Genomic DNA, 17581 nt, shown 5'->3' on the forward strand with positions numbered 1-17581 from the left:
GCAAACTCCACAGAGAAATGCCAATTGACCCAGCAGGGGCTTGAACCAGCGACCTTCTTGCTGTGAGATAAATGTGCTACCCACTGCGCCACCGTGCTGCCCCGAGTTTGTTTCTTTATTATATATTTTTACTAAACTCAAGATATAATTTGGCTTTCAAATACATATGAACATATTTGCATTTATAAATCTCTCTCATGTGCTGCTTTAATATTTCCTTAAATGTCACATCTGAAAATAACAGAGCCTCTGATTGGCCCTGCAGTAAAGTTTCTGTCCACCCTCTCAGCCTGGAGCTGACATTTTCATCATCTCAGGGATGAGCACATGCACGAAGGGAGACGTCTTGCGGTATAGAGACTGCCTGTGTTTTCTGCATCTGCTTAATTAACTGCAGTAAAACAGTGTACACAACAAGCCCGAAGCCTGGTGAATCAGTGACACTAAGCTGAGATTGATTCCTCCAGGACTGTTGCAACACCACACTGTCAGCTAATGTCATTGGGTTCACTACATTCAATTATTTGGCTGTGGTCATACTGTGGATTTTTAGCATTTTAGTATTGTTAGGAGATTTTATTTTGCAGTTTTAAATAATTTTGTTAACAATTGTAAGTATTAAGTTAAATATTTAATTTTAAAAAAGTCACTGTATTGTGCTTCCACACAATCATAAATAAAGTAGAAGTCAAACTTATTAGCCCCCCTTTGAATTTTTAATTTAGAAATTTTTCCTAAATGATGTTTAACAGAGCAAGGAAATTTTCACAGTATGTCTGATAATATTTTTTCTTATGGAAAAAGTTTTATTTGTTTTATTTCGGCTAGAATAAAAGCAGTTCTTAATTTTTTATAAACCATTTTAAGGTCAAAATTATTAGCCCCTTTAAGCTATTTTTTTTTTCGATAGTCTAAAGAACAAACCATCATTATACAATAACTTGCCTAATTACCCTAATCTGCCTAGTTAACCTAATTAACCTAGTTAAGCCTTTAAATGTCACTTTAAACTAAATAGAAGTGTCTTGTAAAATATTTAATCAAATATTATTTACTGTCATCATGGCAAAGATAAAATAAATCACTTATTAGAGATGAGTTATTACAGCTATTATGTTTAGAAATGTGTTGAAAAAATCTTCTCTGTTAAACAGAAATTGGGGAAAAAATAAACAGGGAGCTATTAATTCAAGGGGGCTAATAATTCTGACTTCAACTGTATATTCCCATTCGATGTTAACAATGCTATTGTTGTCTATTGGAAGGGACACATCCATAGAGCCACTATTTAAGTACAGGGTAGTACTTCTTTGAAAAGTATATGGGACCAAGGTGCAGTGGAGGACAGCCATACTGAGCCATAGATGTATACACACATATAAACAAATATAATCAGTAGTTTTCCTGGTGGTAAATATGCAGTTTTTTTTAATTACGAAAATTATCATTTTACATCACTTTTCATTGAAGGATAAGTGACCACAAGGGCATTCCTGACAAAAGGATGTAAAATGTTGGCTCATCATTGGAATTTGGTCACTTTCCAACACAAACTAAAATCAACCAAATATCAACGTCATTTGATGTGATAACTGGTGATCAAAATAATGTTGTCCTTAGACACTGGCTACACTGAATTGTAGACACCTGGCGTCACGACCTAAATCTAACCTAATATTAACGTCTTATGATGTACCTGCTGGGCTATAACTAAATGCACTACCGGATGTTACGTTTACACATCCACAAGTTCATCAGCTTTTTATAGCGTAATACTCACTACTCTTGAGTACTTTTGAAAGGGCTACTTTTTACTCATACTTTGAGTAATATTTACAACAGATTTTTTTTACTCACCTTGCACTACATTTTTGGAAAGTAATGGTTCTTTTACTTAAGTATGATTTTTCAGTACTCTTTCCACCACTGAAACACACCCCCTCTTCCTATTTCACTTCTCATTCTTATGGAGGGAGTGATTCGCTTGTGAAATCTCTGTTATGATCGACTCATTCACTTAGCTGACAATATTAAAAGTTTCTAGCACTGCAACATCTTGTTGTCATATTTAATTTTACATTGTTTGCTTATTTTAACTAGCATAAGCCTAGTATTGAGTGCGAGTTGGTGCTACTTTACCTTATGATCAGTGCACCAAGTGACTATTATCATCAATAACCTTATGCCGAGATCAGACTGCATGATTTTCGAAGTAGTCGTGTCACAGATGTTTTCACACTGCAAGACTATCTGGGCTAGCGTTTCGTCGCTGCTTTGTTTACACTGCAAGATGGATCGGCGGCAGGGACATTCACATTGTATGACTTTACTATAGGAAGAATCGCCGACAACTTCGTCCAAACTACGTCTCACAGCCAAAAACACGTAGTATATCTTTTGTTATTAACTACATAATGAGAAAGAAGCCTTTAATGGGATTGAACATGTACATGTTTGCTCACCTGGGTTTAAAGGGAATTAGCCATTTCTCCTCAACGTTGATAATAAACTAATTTCTTTCTGTATGAAACATCAAACAGACACAGTTGCTCCTGAGTCCTGTTAAACCTCCACTAGTTTTTCCTCCATTTCGTGGGTCCAAATAAACCGAAAATGAGCGCTTTTAACTTCTCCCCCAGCCTCCCGCTAGCCTGCAGCAGGTATACACACACGCACACACAAGTGAAAGCTGCTCTCTCATTGGTTGTAGGTGATCGCTGATGTTATTTTCAGTCAAAATTCAATTCACACGGCATGATTTGAATCGCCAACAGCTCCAGATATTTAGCATGCCAAATATCTCACAGGCATCGGTGACTCATCGGCGATTCTCTCAGATCGCGTCTTTGATAGTTCATACTGTGTGATTGTCACTCACGTGCACGAGCAGCGATTTGCCTGTGATTTCAGGCATTTATCGGCGATTTCTCAAAACCTGTCGGCGAGCCAAATCGGGGCTAAAATCACGCAGTCTGAACTAGGCATTACTTGTTTAGCATAAAAGTTCATAACATACAAAATCGTAAAAAAAAAAAAAATCTTACCTATGAAATGTTCTGCCTTTATGCTTTGTTTTCTTTGTTTACTTGGTAATACACTCATACACAGCCCTAAAGTCCAGCATCTTCAGATTGACTATAGTGTGGTTAAATGACATTTGTCCTGGGAGAGCTGTACAAATATGGCGGTGACATTGACTCATGCTCAGGGTCCGTATGCGATTTCTAGTATATACATTGTAACAAGCGATTATTTGCCACGTCGCCCTGGTCGCTAATTGCACCCAGCTGGACCATCATCAAGTCAGGATCGATCACAGCTGGAGCGCATCAACCCGAGAGACATATAAGCCCAACCTACGCCAGGAGAAGATGAGCTTCATTCCTTCTATGACTCCCTGTGCTAATGCTTGTCTCTCTGTCTCTCCTTAGTGGACTCCAGCTCGTGACGATCCTGCACCCGACTACTCACCGTCCTTCACCTACTTCCCGGAGCACCAGAGCACCTCACCCTAAAGAAGAGCACCATTTACAGCACATTCACTTTGTAAATAAAGCACCCTCCGGGGACTTGTCTGTAAACTCATCCTGTTGTGCCGCTGTTTTCCCTCTGCCTCGCTACAACTGGTGGAGAATGCGCGCTTTTTCAGAGGGAAAAAAATTCAGCACTTACCAGTAAGAAGAAGTAACCACTGAATTTTCTCTGTTTTTCTTCTGTTTACAGACAGGCATCCGCTCTCTCTCTCACTCACGCTCTCTTACTCGGCTGTCATCCCCTCCTGAGTCATGTCGATCGAAGAGGTAGTACGCCATCTAGCGGAAGACAACAAGTGATAACTGAACAACTCACCGCCAGACAAGACCGTATGGAACAACAGCTCCGCCAAGCGGCCGGTTCCAGCCAGTTCTCTGAGGTGAGCGCCCATAGATTTATCACAAAACTCAGCGACCTGGATGATATTGATGCTTACCTGCACACCTTTGAGGTAATTGCGGAAAGAGAGAGATGGCCGAAGGAAAGTTGGGCGAGGATGCTAGCGCCATTCCTGACTGGAGAAGCTCAAAGAGCTTATTTCGCATTAGAGACACCGAAAAATGACGACTATAAAGCATTAAAAAAGGAGATACTCGCCAGAATGGGACTCTCCAATATAAGCGCAGCACAACAATTTTCTCAGTGGTCCTATGATGACAAACAGCCGGTTCGGATCCAAGCAGCCAACTTATCCAGATTGGGAAGATTATGGTTACTGGGAGGAGATCCAACCGCAGTCCAGGTCGCTGAGAAAGTAGTCATTGAAAAGATGATGAGGGCGCTACCCAGACGGCTCCGCACACTTACCAGCATGAGGAACCCCGACTCGCTGGCCGCTTTGGTGGAGGCGGTGGAGCTGGCGGAAGCTCACGTGGCCCGGGAGACTGGGGAGAGAGCGGCTCTGCCACCCCGGAGGGTAAATGCACCATGGCGACCGGTGGAGGGCACAACAAGACCAGGCAGCAGACCGGCGGTCCCCAGCCCAGTCGACGAGCCGATGCCCACAGAGCCAACATCTCACTCGACCCCGGCCTGGATGGCAGGGTGCGTGGTACATCGCAACGTCCCTCCCGAAGCTCCCACCCGTAAAGTATGCATAGACGGGAAAACACAGACGGCCACATTGGATACAGGAAGTGCAATAACCCTGATTCATCCAAAAACATTAAAATATCATCAGGAAGGAAAAAGCCGAATCCCGATTACATGCGTACACGGGGATACCCGCCACGTACCCTCCCAAAAAGTCACCATAGCGACGAAGTCGGGAAGCTGGCGCATCGAAGTAGGAGTGGTTCCAGATCTTCCAGTACCCCTTCTTCTGGGTAGAGACTGGCCGGGGTTCGATGATCTCCTCACCCATCATCAGGCTCGATCGGCTCGGGCAAAGAAGAACAGCAAGGGACGGGCTCAACGGGACCGCCAAACAGCGCTGATGGCCACCGAGAGCGACAGAGGGGGTGAGTCATCATCGGCTAACCTGTACTATGATCTTTTCCAACAGATTACCGCAGGTGGCGATTTCGGGAGAGCACAGCGTGAAGATGAAACGTTGAAGCACTGCTGGCCACAAGTCCGGATCATAGACGGTAACGAACGGTTTCCCAGCCCTCACCCCCTCCCACATTTTGTTGTGCAAAATGGTCTGCTGTACTGTGTCGCAGAGAGGCGGGGGGAAACGAAGACGCTATTGGTCGTCCCGAGGACCAAAAGGGAGACTGTTCTGGAACTGGCACATACTCACCCGATGGCAGGACACCTAGGAGCAGCCAACACGATCAAAAGGATCAGAGATCGTTTCCACTGGCCCGGGTTGGATGGAGAAGTAAAGAGGTATTGTCAGGCATGCGACATCTGCCAAAGAACGTCTCCCCAACGACCACCCCCCAGCCCTCTGATACCATTACCCATCATTGAGGTGCCCTTCAACCGCATTGGCATGGACTTGATAGGGCCTTTGCCGAAGTCGGCCCGGGGACATGAACACATCCTTGTCATCCTCGACTACGCCACCAGATATCCAGAAGCGATACCTCTGAGAAAAGCCACGTCATCGGCAATCGCTAAAGAGCTGTTTTTATTGTGCAGCCGAGTAGGAATACCAGCAGAGATACTGACCGACCAGGGCACCCCATTCATGTCCCGGTTGATGGCAGACCTCTGCCGCCTCCTAAAGGTAAAGCAAATAAAAACCTCTGTTTATCATCCGCAGACTGATGGCTTGGTGGAGCGCTTTAACAAGACGCTGAAGCAGATGCTCCGCAGGGTGGTGGCAGAGGATGGGCGCGACTGGGACCTCATGATCCCGTACGTGCTTTTCGGGATCAGAGAAGTTCCCCAAGGATCTACAGGTTTTACACCTTTTGAATTGCTGTTCGGCCGTCAACCACGAGGGCTATTGAACGTGGCTCGTCAAGCTTGGGAGCAAGAGCCAGCCCCACAACGGTCAGTGATTGAGCACGTACGGGACATGAGAGGACGTATAGAGAAAGTCATGCCCATTGTCAAGCAACATCTGACCGAAGCCCAGCGCGCCCAACAGCGATTATATAACCGGCCCGCCCAACCCAGAGAGTTCCAGCCAGGGGACAAAGTAATGATCCTGATACCTACCACCACCTCGAAGTTCTTGGCCTCTTGGAAGGGGCCATATACAGTGGTAGAAAGGGTAGGGCCGGTAAACTATCGAGTCCGTCAGCCGGGACGAAGAAGAGAAGAACAACTTTACCACATCAATTTGATGAAGAAATGGGTTGCAGCTCCAGGTCATCTAGTTGCCTTCTCAGAAGAAACTTCTCCCGTTGTCCATATAGGTGAGCAACTCTCACCGAATCAGAAGGCGGAGCTGCAAGCCTTGGTCGGTCAGTTCAGGGATGTGTTCTCAGAGAAACCGGGCCGAACCACCATCATCCAGCACGACATCATCACCCCACCTGGCACCATCGTCCGGCAGAGGCCTTATCGAGTACCAGAAGCTCGCCGGCTGGCTATCAACGATGAGATCCAAAAGATGAGGAAATTGGGAATCATCGAACCATCTCGTAGCCCGTGGTCCAGCCCCATAGTGATGGTCCCCAAACCCGACGGCACCCTCCGCTTCTGCAATGACTTCAGGAAGCTGAACGAAATTTCCAAATTCGACGGGTACCCCATGCCTCGGGTGGACGAGCTGCTGGATCGGCTGGGTGGAGCCCGATTCATATCCACGATCGACCTCACCAAAGGCTACTGGCAACTACCACTAAGTGAAAGCGCCAAGGAGAAAACCGCCTTCTCCACTCCCGGTGGGCACTGGCAATACCGGGTTCTTCCCTTCGGGCTCCACGGGGCTCCAGCAACATTCCAGCGTATGATGGACATCCTGCTGAGACCCCACCAGCCGTATGCAGCAGCATACCTTGACGACCTAATCGTCCACTCCGAGTCATGGGAAGAACATCTATCCCGGTTGCGGAGGGTGCTCCTTGATCTTCGTAGGGCTGGGCTCACAGCTAATCCCAAGAAATGCCACCTGGGTCAAGCAGAAGCCAAATACCTCGGTTTCCACATCGGTAGAGGTCTCATACAGCCACAACAGAACAAGATCAGAGCACTACAAGAAACTCCACAACCCACCACAAAGACCCAGGTACGTGCATTTCTGGGGTTAGCGGGCTACTATAGATGTTTCATTCCCAATTTCTCATCCATAGCCAGCCCTTTGACAGACCTGACCAGAAAGGGGCAGCCAGAGAGGATACAATGGAGCAGAGAAGCAGATGGCGCGTTTCAAGCCCTGAAGACTGCACTAACATCCTCACCGGTACTGCACGCACCTGACTTTGGCTGCCCCTTCATTCTTCAGACAGACGCTTCCGACTCGGGCCTGGGCGCGGTCCTCTCCCAGGTCCACGGCGATGAAGAACACCCCATCATGTACGTGAGTCGGAAGCTTACCCCTGCAGAGACCCGGTACGCCACGGTAGAGAAAGAGGCCCTGGCGATCAAGTGGGCAATCCTGGAGCTTAGGTATTACTTACTTGGCAGAAGATTCACCCTGGTGACCGACCACGCTCCACTACAATGGATGTCAACAGCGAAAAATAACAACGCTCGAGTCACCAGATGGTTCCTGTCGCTCCAGGATTACAACTTCACTGTTCAATATCGAGCCGGGGCCTCCCACGGAAACGCCGACGGGCTCTCAAGGCTATGGTCAGGATGGGCAGGTCTGTCAAAACATTCTACCCCCCCTCTAAATACTCTACCTTTCCTCCGCAGAACACCCAGGACCAGGACGACGCTAAGGGGGGGGGAATGTAACGAGCGATTATTTGCCACGTCGCTCTGGTCGCTAATTGCACCCAGCTGGACCATCATCAAGTCAGGATCGATCACAGCTGGAGCGCATCAACCCGAGAGACATATAAGCCCAACCTACGCCAGGAGAAGATGAGCTTCATTCCTTCTATGACTCCCTGTGCTAATGCTTGTCTCTCTGTCTCTCCTTAGCGGACTCCAGCTCGTGACGATCCTGCACCCGACTACTCACCGTCCTTCACCTACTTCCCGGAGCACCAGAGCACCTCACCCTAAAGAAGAGCACCATTTACAGCACATTCACTTTGTAAATAAAGCACCCTCCGGGGACTTGTCTGTAAACTCATCCTGTTGTGCCGCTGTTTTCCCTCTGCCTCGCTACAACATGTATGCCACACAATTAGTTCATGTTGTCCCAACATTGAGTGATTGCTTTGTAGTTGCTAAGACGTGTGATATATGGTGTTCTGTGTGGTTGCTAGAGCGTTATGTAGATGCATTGGTATTATAAGTGGTTTAATGTAGTTGCTACAGTAAAGTGTTATGCAGTTAATATAGTGTTATGAGTAGGGTATGGTGTTCATGTTTGCTATAGGCATTGCTAAGCACTTAAGAAGGTTATCTGTTTGGTTGAAGGTGGTTGCCTGAGAGTTGCTATAGATATAAAGGATTCTAAGGGTGGTTACTAGAGCATTGCTATGTGGTTGTAAAGATATGTCGAGTGGATGGCTGCTATGCAGTTGCTAAGGTATTATGAGTCATTTAGGGAGGTAACAAGGACATTGTTATGTGTTTATGAAGGTATTTTGCATGAGTTAAGGTAGTTGATAGGGTGTTGGGTGGTTTGGGTGTTCAGGGTGGGTACTATACTGTAGTATCCTAACAATAACATAATTAATGTACTGTAACAATAACTCAAGCATTGATTTAAATGGATCATCCAGCACTGATATATTTACAGAATGTTTTATACTTGCTTTGCAATTGGGAGAGAACAGAATGTATACAGTTTAATAAAAATTGGTCAAAAGGCATTTTGGTGTAATTATAAATGTAGACACGTCCAGATATGCAGTACTGCGTATTGATTGGGGTCAGATGAAAAGGTCACTACTGTCTATTATAATGTAGATTAGTAATTCAGATGTGTTCACAGGCTCTATAAGGATATTTAATGATCTCTTATGCCGTGATTGAATCAATCGGATTTACATTGGCTGAATGTGGGTGATTATTCTGAACATTTCTGGCCTGCTAGTGATAATGCTCTTGTCTTGGCTTCACAGAAGGCTTGAGCTTGGGATTTTAACGTTTTCCCTCATTAACTCTTTGGTTAATCTTTGTCTGACAGCTGTTTATTTTAATAACTCATGGTCAGTTGAGTAATGCTATTGTCCTATTTTTTTTCTTTTTGGCTACATAAAAATAGTTTAGTTGTGAAAGCAATTATTGAGTACATTTGCATTCATAACATGAGTATGCTTCATAAGCTGTCAATGCATAAGATCATGTAAAGGCTTTTTTTGTTGTTTCTTTATTGGAGTAAGGTCAGTTTGATTTGCCCCTTGGAATTTTCCAATATTCAAAGTATTATAAAATATTGCATGATTCTTATTTGGTTTTTAATTACTTATTAAACATGGAAACTGAAATGACAATTGAAATACTTGGAGTTTGATTTGAAAATGATTTTGTTTTAAAGGCACCATGAAAGATATTGGTTTAGTAAGTCATGTAAATAAATTGCATTGCTGGGATTTGGTTTGCATGTAAACTGGGACAACAGGTTATTTTAAGAAGCAGATTTTTGTGAGTTTTTATAATATTGGTGCATGCAGAATAAAAAAAATTTATTTTGCTATTTTATTTTATTTAAGAGTGAGTAAATTGGTTGTAAACCCATTGGAACTTGGAACTGTTGAGTTGACTTATTACTGTATAATTATGCAAATATTTTATTTGCTTAAGAATTTTGAGGCAATGGGTTTACTAACTTTTTTTAAGTCAAATATTCACCATAAAAGCATCAATCTTTGCTCAATTTTTAAAGAACCCCTATTATGGGTTTTTGAAAATGACCTTTCATGCAGTGTGTAACACAGCTCTAAGTGAAGTGAAATATCAAAAACTATTGATTTATCTATAAAAGAGTCAACTCAAAGTTGTTCAAATGAACCGTCGGGGTAATAAATCTATAGCCGTGTCGATGTGATATCGATACAGAACTGAACCCCCATCTATTTGTTGCGCGCCGGGAAAATTGAAACCCATCATAACACTATCAAGAAAAAGAAGAAAACAAACACTGTTGCAGATCCCAGTTGAATCATGTTGCGAAGACGCTGTGCTCCGAAGTGTGAGGGAAAGTTAGTGTTATTTTCCCTACCCAGAGATTAGACTGTGAAGAGTCAATGATTGCAATTTTTGCAAAAATACTCAGCATTATAGCCCCTGCCTTGTGCCGTGTTCCCGTCATTTTTCTGACAAGTGCTTCAGCAATCTACATGCTTACAATGGGGGATTCATTGGCCGATTGTTAAAGAAAGGATTATTGTTGCATAATACTTTGTCAGAGCTTGACAGTACACAGTTCATGGATCAGTTTCATCCTCCATTTCACAAGTGTAAGTAACTTAAGTACGATTAAAATGGTTACCTCCTTGTTTTCTCTAGCTTGCAAATTATGCATTTTATTGTGTTTTGTTACTTGTAATCGCTTCACACGGCTTGTACTGTATCTGGTAAACCTTTTATATTCTCATATCACATCTAAAGCCACGCTGAAAATGTGGTGCGTGCCACTTTAAGTATCTAAATGCATTTGTGAGCTTGCGATCCTCTGCCGTTTGTCATTGCTATGGCCACCGTCAGCTGTTCCTACACATGTGCGACAGTCAAGTTTCAAAACAGTTTAGCTTTTGCCACTGTGTGGATTAATACTAAATGTGTTTCACTGTTTTTTACTTATGGTTAAGAATAAAGCAATATGCTGGTGTTTAAATGCATTGCTTCAATGCACTCCTGCATTGGGCTCATACATATTCTCTGCACTCTGACTACTTCAAAATTGTTGATAGGATGCAGTGTGCATTTCTCTCTGTCTCTCGCTGAACCCAATCGACCAATCACAACAGACCGGGTCATCGGACCAATCAGCGCAGATTAGCATCACGCTAAGGAGGGGTTTGGGAACAAATGAATCGCTGAACAAATCATATGGGAGTTATTATATAAATGAGGTTAAAATAATTGCATATTATAAGACAATGCACATGTTTTTTTTACCTTCCATACATATCAGCCTATTGTTGGAGACCCCCAAAACCAAAATATTATATGGGGCTCTTTAAAATAAAGTCCATTAGCAACTAAGTATAAAAGTCTACATTCTAAAAGCAACTAATTCATTTATTTTTAAAGTCAAATATCACATTAAAAGCATTGAGTTTACTCTATTTTTAGATAAAGTCAACTAATTGCTTTTTACAGTGTGTTTAAACCTGCTCAATGTTCAGAGAACACGTCTATTTATTTGCAGAAGCCACATTTGCCATTTAATGAAATGAATTAGTTTTCAAATACCACTACCACTTTCATAGCTTTAGACAGCTCAAATTACTATTTGCATAATCTTTGTCTTGTTTTCTTCGCTAGACAGTGACAAAAGCCAGAGGACAGCAGGTCTGGAGCTCAGATGGAGACATAGAGTCTGGAGTTACACAAGAACTGTACAAGAGGTGTCATCTTACCTGCATATACTCTCATCACTCCGTCATGCTTTTTTACCCACATCATGCTGCAGTTATGGCATTTATCAGCAGGGACTCACTGAAGCTATAGACAGCCAGACCTTCACCACAAGGGATTTATGCTGCAGAGACCTGTAGGTTATGAAGGAACTAATTAGTTTTTTGGCAATGAAGTACTATCGCCCACTGCATACTAACCGTGTCCCAACTATTATGTTTTAAAGCACTATTACTGTATGTTTACAACTCTAAAACTCACACTCATACACAACACTGGGTTTAAATGCGTCATGTTGACTATCCTTAGACACTGGCAATGATTTTTATACTGTGCGATTGGTGAACTATTTACAGACACTAGCTTGTTTGTTTAGTTTAGTTGGTTGGTTGGTAGGTTGGTTTGGTTAGTTTGATGGTTGATTGTTTTGGATGGATGGATGGATGGATGGTTGGTTGGTTGGTTTGATTAGTTGGTTGTTTGTGTCGGTTAGTAAGTTGGTTGGTTGGTTGGTTGGTTGGTTGGTTGGTTGGTTGCTTGGTTGGTTGGTTGGATTGATGGATCCATGGATGCATGATGGATGGATGTTGGTTGCTTGGTTTAAATAGCTGGTTGGTTGTTTCGGTTGCTAAGCTTGTTGGTTGGTTGGTTGGTTGGTTGGTTGGTTGGTTGGTTGGTTGGTTGGTTGGTTGGTTGGTTGGTTGGTTGGATTGATGGTTGGTTGGTTGGTTGGTTGGTTGGTTGGTTGGATGGATGGATGGATGGATGGATGGATGGATGGATGGATGGATGGATGGATGGATGGATGTCTGGCTGGATGGATGGATGTCTGGCTGGCTGGTTTGTTGTGTTGGTTGGTTGGTTGAGTTGGTTTGGTTGATTGATTGAGCTACCATCAACTGCCTAGCAACACGCAAGATCACTTTAGCTATACTTTATAAAAAACACCATCATGTCACGGTAACATGTCTTCCACAAAAAAATAAAAATAAACTATTTGGAAATTTCTCAGATAATGACAAAATCAATGTTTGGTGTGAACAAGCATATATTTGTGGGTCAAGGCGGCATTTCCCATGTGAATTAAAGAAAAAAAAAAAACTGCACAGCACCAGCCCAGCGTCTATTAGGATGATCAGGTAAACTGAGGGTTTTGTTTACACCCCATGGGACTGGTGTTTGTCTAGTAGAGACACTGCAGGACAGTCTTGTATTTTAGCAGACAGGTGCCGGTCTCACAGTGATGGATGCTGATGTTATGACAGCCTCCATTTGCTACGACTGCAGTGTGCAGAGCTTAGGCTCGGAGAGAGAAAAAGAGAACAGAAGAGAAACTGGCATCTGTACAGACAGACACCATAAACAGATTATGCAGCTCTCGCTTGCTGTTTATCCCAGAATTCCTTGCAAACGTCCTTTTTCAGATGCAGTGCTTTCCAAGGCTGTATATCTGAAACCCAAGGCTGCCCAGAAAGTCAATGACGGAAAGCCATGTGGGGGTTCTGTTTGAACATTTTAAGACTGACTTCCAAGATAATATTGTCACATCTTATAATTTGAAACTTTCAAGCTTTCAATATATATCCAAATAAGTTTTTTTGTTTGAAAGTGCTGTATTTTGAGCAAAAATACAGTAAAATCAATGACGTTATTACAATTAAAATTTGTTTTCTTGTTAAAATAAATGTTAAAATAAAGTTTAAGTAAATTATAAATTTCCCACTTAAAAATTGAATGTTTGATCATTGTATTAATTGTTTCTATTATAATATATATATATTCTATATTATATCTATTATAATATATATAATACATATATATATATATATATATATATATATATATATATATATATATATATATATATATATATATATATATATATATATATATATATATGTGTGTGTGTATTATATATCTAATTGTAAAGATTAGTATTCATTTTGAAATATTTTAACTGTTTTATAAACCTTAAAATATACTGTAATTTAAGAATTTGTAGACATTTCTAAATATATATATATATTTTTTAGAACAAGAAATATTTTAACCTTAGTAGAGGTGAAAAAAGTTGAAAATGAAAACAAGAAAATAAAATGACAGATAATGGAAAAAGAAATCGAGGGGTGGGAAAATGGAACAGAAGGATGAATTGAGAGAGACATTAGTTTGGCCAAGTGTTTGTCCAGGAGTCAGCATGAAGTCCCTCAGCGGTTGATGTGCCAGGCGTTGTGTAATCACCTTATGCCCAGTACTGAGAATCTTTCCCGCCTATGGGTCCAATGCACAGACAAGGTAATACGTGACCGAAAACGTTGCTGTCACTATATGGAGGAAAATAGAAAAGGAAGGAATCAAATGTGATGCACATGAATCTTCTAATTAGATTTATACTGTATTGCAGTTACAGTATTAGATTAGAGAAAATATTAATTAGTTCAGTAGAAGATTGCATGCATTTCTTGGAGCTGTGGCATATAGTTAATGTAAATGTTCTGACAGATTGAGTGGTCGGGCTCATTACACCAATGTGAATTTGTATCCAGCTTGTGGCATTTACAGATCGCATTTTCCCCTTTCGCTCTCCAATTTTTCCAGTCTTCTTCCCGCTAAACCAAAATTGTCATTGGAGCAAGTTTGTTCACTTGGCAGCCATCTTGGCGGAAACCTTTGGCAGCTACTTACCGGTCACGCAAACAATAGTTTTATCTGCTCGAATGAGGAAAGACCAGAATCGCCAAAAATGTTTGTCATGCTGTCCAAGGCAACTAATGCCAATATAAACAAAGGTTTAAGAGCAGTGATACTTAGAGCATCATACTTTCAAGGTTTGTCTTTTTAAAAAAAAAAAATCATGGTTTTACCACATATACCACATTTGTTGTTATTGTAGTTAAGCCTTGTTAACCACAACTCAACCATTGATTTACAACACTAAGAAAAGTTTAACCAGGAAATTAAAACAGGGTTTGGGAAAGTAAAATATTAAACCTCAGTTTATAAACTCCCAGATTTAATTGTTAACCCTTGGTAAATTGAGCGTGGTCCCTGCTGAAAACAGAAACAATCATAGAAGTGTAATTTCTACTTCGGATATAATTTAAAAACACTTTGCATACTTTTAACCACTAAAAAATTTACATTTGAATATTGTTCATATTAATAGTGAAAAATAGTTAAGTTCTTTTTTTTACAGCAAAGGTATAATAACAATGTTTTTTTGTTTTTTTAGCAGAGTATTATTTGTTTAACCACAGTTTTACCTACGATGCTAAACAATGGTTATTGTAGCAAAACCATGTTTAATTTGTGGTTAACATGAGTCGTCTATTACCATGGTTTGTTGGTTTTATTTGTTGTAAATCCAAGGCTAATTGTCTACTACTCATAAACCATGCAACGAATTTTCATAAGGAACCAATAGAAGGCAACAAATTACCAGCAGAGATCCACAGGGACCATTAGGTCTACAGTTTCCAATAAAACCAATACAATTCCCATTATTAGGCCAGTTGTCAATAAAACCAATTTAATTCCCATTTTAACCATTAAAACATTACATATAAATCTAGATGTGGTTTTTAGTAGGTTTCGGAAATGAGAAGCAAATTAACACATTTTCCATTTTCCCTTGTACTAGAATGACTAAAAATTGTATATCATTGATTGCCCCTTCAAATAATCTCTTAAAAATTTGGTACAATAAAAACTAATATTGCTTCATTTGCCCAGAGACCACAAAAATCCCAAGCTTGAGACATTTGCAACTGCATATCCTTCTTTAGGTTATTCATAACTTCCACACAGAGTGACTTTTTACCTCAGGAAAACACACTCTGCCTCTCTTCTCTAAGACTGGTTGTGTGAAGGATGTTTGCACCTGGAGACATAACGACTCTCCTTTCTCGATCTATTTATCTGTCTTCCCTTTTTTTCCTCCCCTCTGCTGAGCCATCAAAAACTGCAGAAACTTAAATGGCACAGCAGGTTCCCTCCCTAGTCGTGACGCACCCCGGTATTTATAACACCGGTCATCCATTTTGTTTACGATGACGGAGCTGCGGCGCCATGCTGGAGTTAAGGAGTCATCTAGCGGTCAACAGCGGTATTACAACTGCAGTTTTGGCGCTTTTTTCTCCTATAGTGTGGGGATCTGCAGGTTTTTCCACTTGGTCAGGATGTCTTCTGCTGTTATTTCGACACTATCAACAACAATATGAGGTATTTGTTATATTATATTAGACTTCACTAGTTCCTCATATTAAAGTGATAGTTCATTATTACCTCAACAACCTTTTATTCTCCCTTGTGTGGTTTTAAATCTTTATTTCATTCTGTTGAAAAGAAGGAAGATATTTAAAATAATGTGGCTGCTGTACTATCGACTTCCATAGAAATACAAATATTTTGAACTTGTCAAGATGTATAGCCTACCAGCTAGCATTTTCTAAATATCTTATTTTATATTAAGCAGAACAAAGAAATTGAAATAACTTTTGAACAAGTGGAGTGTGTCAGTAAATGATATGATTTGAAATCATTTTGATGAAAAGTAAATGATCAACTTTCTGAATTTTGATCACTTTAAGGTTGCTGATACACTATACAAAATTATTTATGAAGCTTATAAACTTACACTGAAAAAAATAAACATCACTGGAGTTTACGAAACATCTATTTAATTTAGCCTTACTGAATGAATTAACTTTTTTAAAATAAGTATAGGCTTAAACAAATCAAAACAATTCATCAGTTGTGGGTTGCAGCTGGAAATCCTCTGTGTAAAACATTATGCTGGATATGTTGGCGGTTCATTCTGCTGCGGCAACCCCTGAAGAATAAAGGGACTAAGCCAAAGGAAAATAAATGAAAGAATGAAAAAAATGAATAAATAAAGCCTTCTAACCCCAAAACGTTGAAGTGTATAGTATAAAAAACTGCTTTAAAAAATATTTATTTACAAAAGTAAATAATAGAATAAAACAATGGATGAAACATTAATTTCATTCTGCTTTACATGTAAGATGCAACTTAATAAGGAAAAAAATCTTTAAAAGTTTTCTAAAGTATGGGGTACTTTCCTCTATCATTTAAAAAACATTTTTTAAGAATATTAACATATTTGTGATACTTCACTGCAAAAAAAAAAAATATATATATATATATATATATATATATATATATATATATATATATATATATATATATATATATATATATATATATATATATATATATATTCACTTGGTGTTTTCATTTTGTTTCTAGTGCAAATAAAAATTCTTAAATCAAGAAAGATTTTTTGATAAATAAAGAGTATAGTCTTGTTTTTAGAAATAATATGTCAAAATAAGTCAGTTTTTGCCTTAAAATAAGCAAAATAATTTGCCAAAGGGGTAAGCAAAATATTCTTATTTCAAAGCAAAAACAAAATAGTTTTGACTCAATATTCACCTTATTTGTATATTATTTTGCTTGTTTCAAGAAAAACTCACTTAATTTTGACGTTATTTCTAAAAACCAAGACAGTATTTTACTTCTTTAAAAAACACTGCTTGATTTAAGATTTTCTGAGACAAAAACTTTGATTTATGTTCTTATTACATCTCTCCACTTTTTGTTCTGTTTTACCTTTCTCTTTTGTATTTTATATTTTAATTAATAATGTCATTTGTAATTGTAGCTTGGTCATTCCCGCATTTTATTTTGCCATGTTTGTTGTTGTTTATATTGTTTTGATATGGTGCACTATATAGAAAAATCATTTTGGTGTCTGTGTTAAATTAAATGTCGAATTGATCGGTCTGTAAAGCGGCAATAACAAAACTTATCACATGATGAAGTGCACATGTGTGTATGTGTGACAGGATGTGCGTTTTAATCCATGATGACACGTGAAGACTGGAGAGTGAGCGTTAATCTCAATTCACAGATGTAGTGTCTGGCAGGTCATGTGAGGTAGAAAATCTGACAGACTGCAAGATTTTCTCTCTGTGTGTGT

General features: G+C 40.2%; 1 long non-coding RNA gene across 3 annotated transcripts in view; it reads right to left on the reverse strand.

Annotated features, from left to right (window-relative positions):
- LOC141379989 (uncharacterized) overlaps positions 1-15631 on the reverse strand; it is a 78290-nt gene extending 62659 nt beyond the window's left edge. For all 3 annotated transcript variants that reach the window (XR_015520073.1, XR_015520071.1, XR_015520072.1), the window contains exons 1-2: positions 15401-15631; positions 11583-11714 (exon numbers count right to left, since the gene is read on the reverse strand). This is a non-coding gene — a long non-coding RNA (uncharacterized LOC141379989). The remainder of the gene's footprint in view (positions 1-11582; positions 11715-15400) is intronic.
- Between the last annotated feature and the right edge of the window lie 1950 nt (positions 15632-17581).

Source organism: Danio rerio, chromosome 21 (genome assembly GCF_052040795.2).
Source record: "Danio rerio strain M-AB ecotype USA chromosome 21, GRCz13ab, whole genome shotgun sequence".
NCBI classification, from domain to species: Eukaryota; Metazoa; Chordata; class Actinopteri; order Cypriniformes; family Danionidae; genus Danio; species Danio rerio.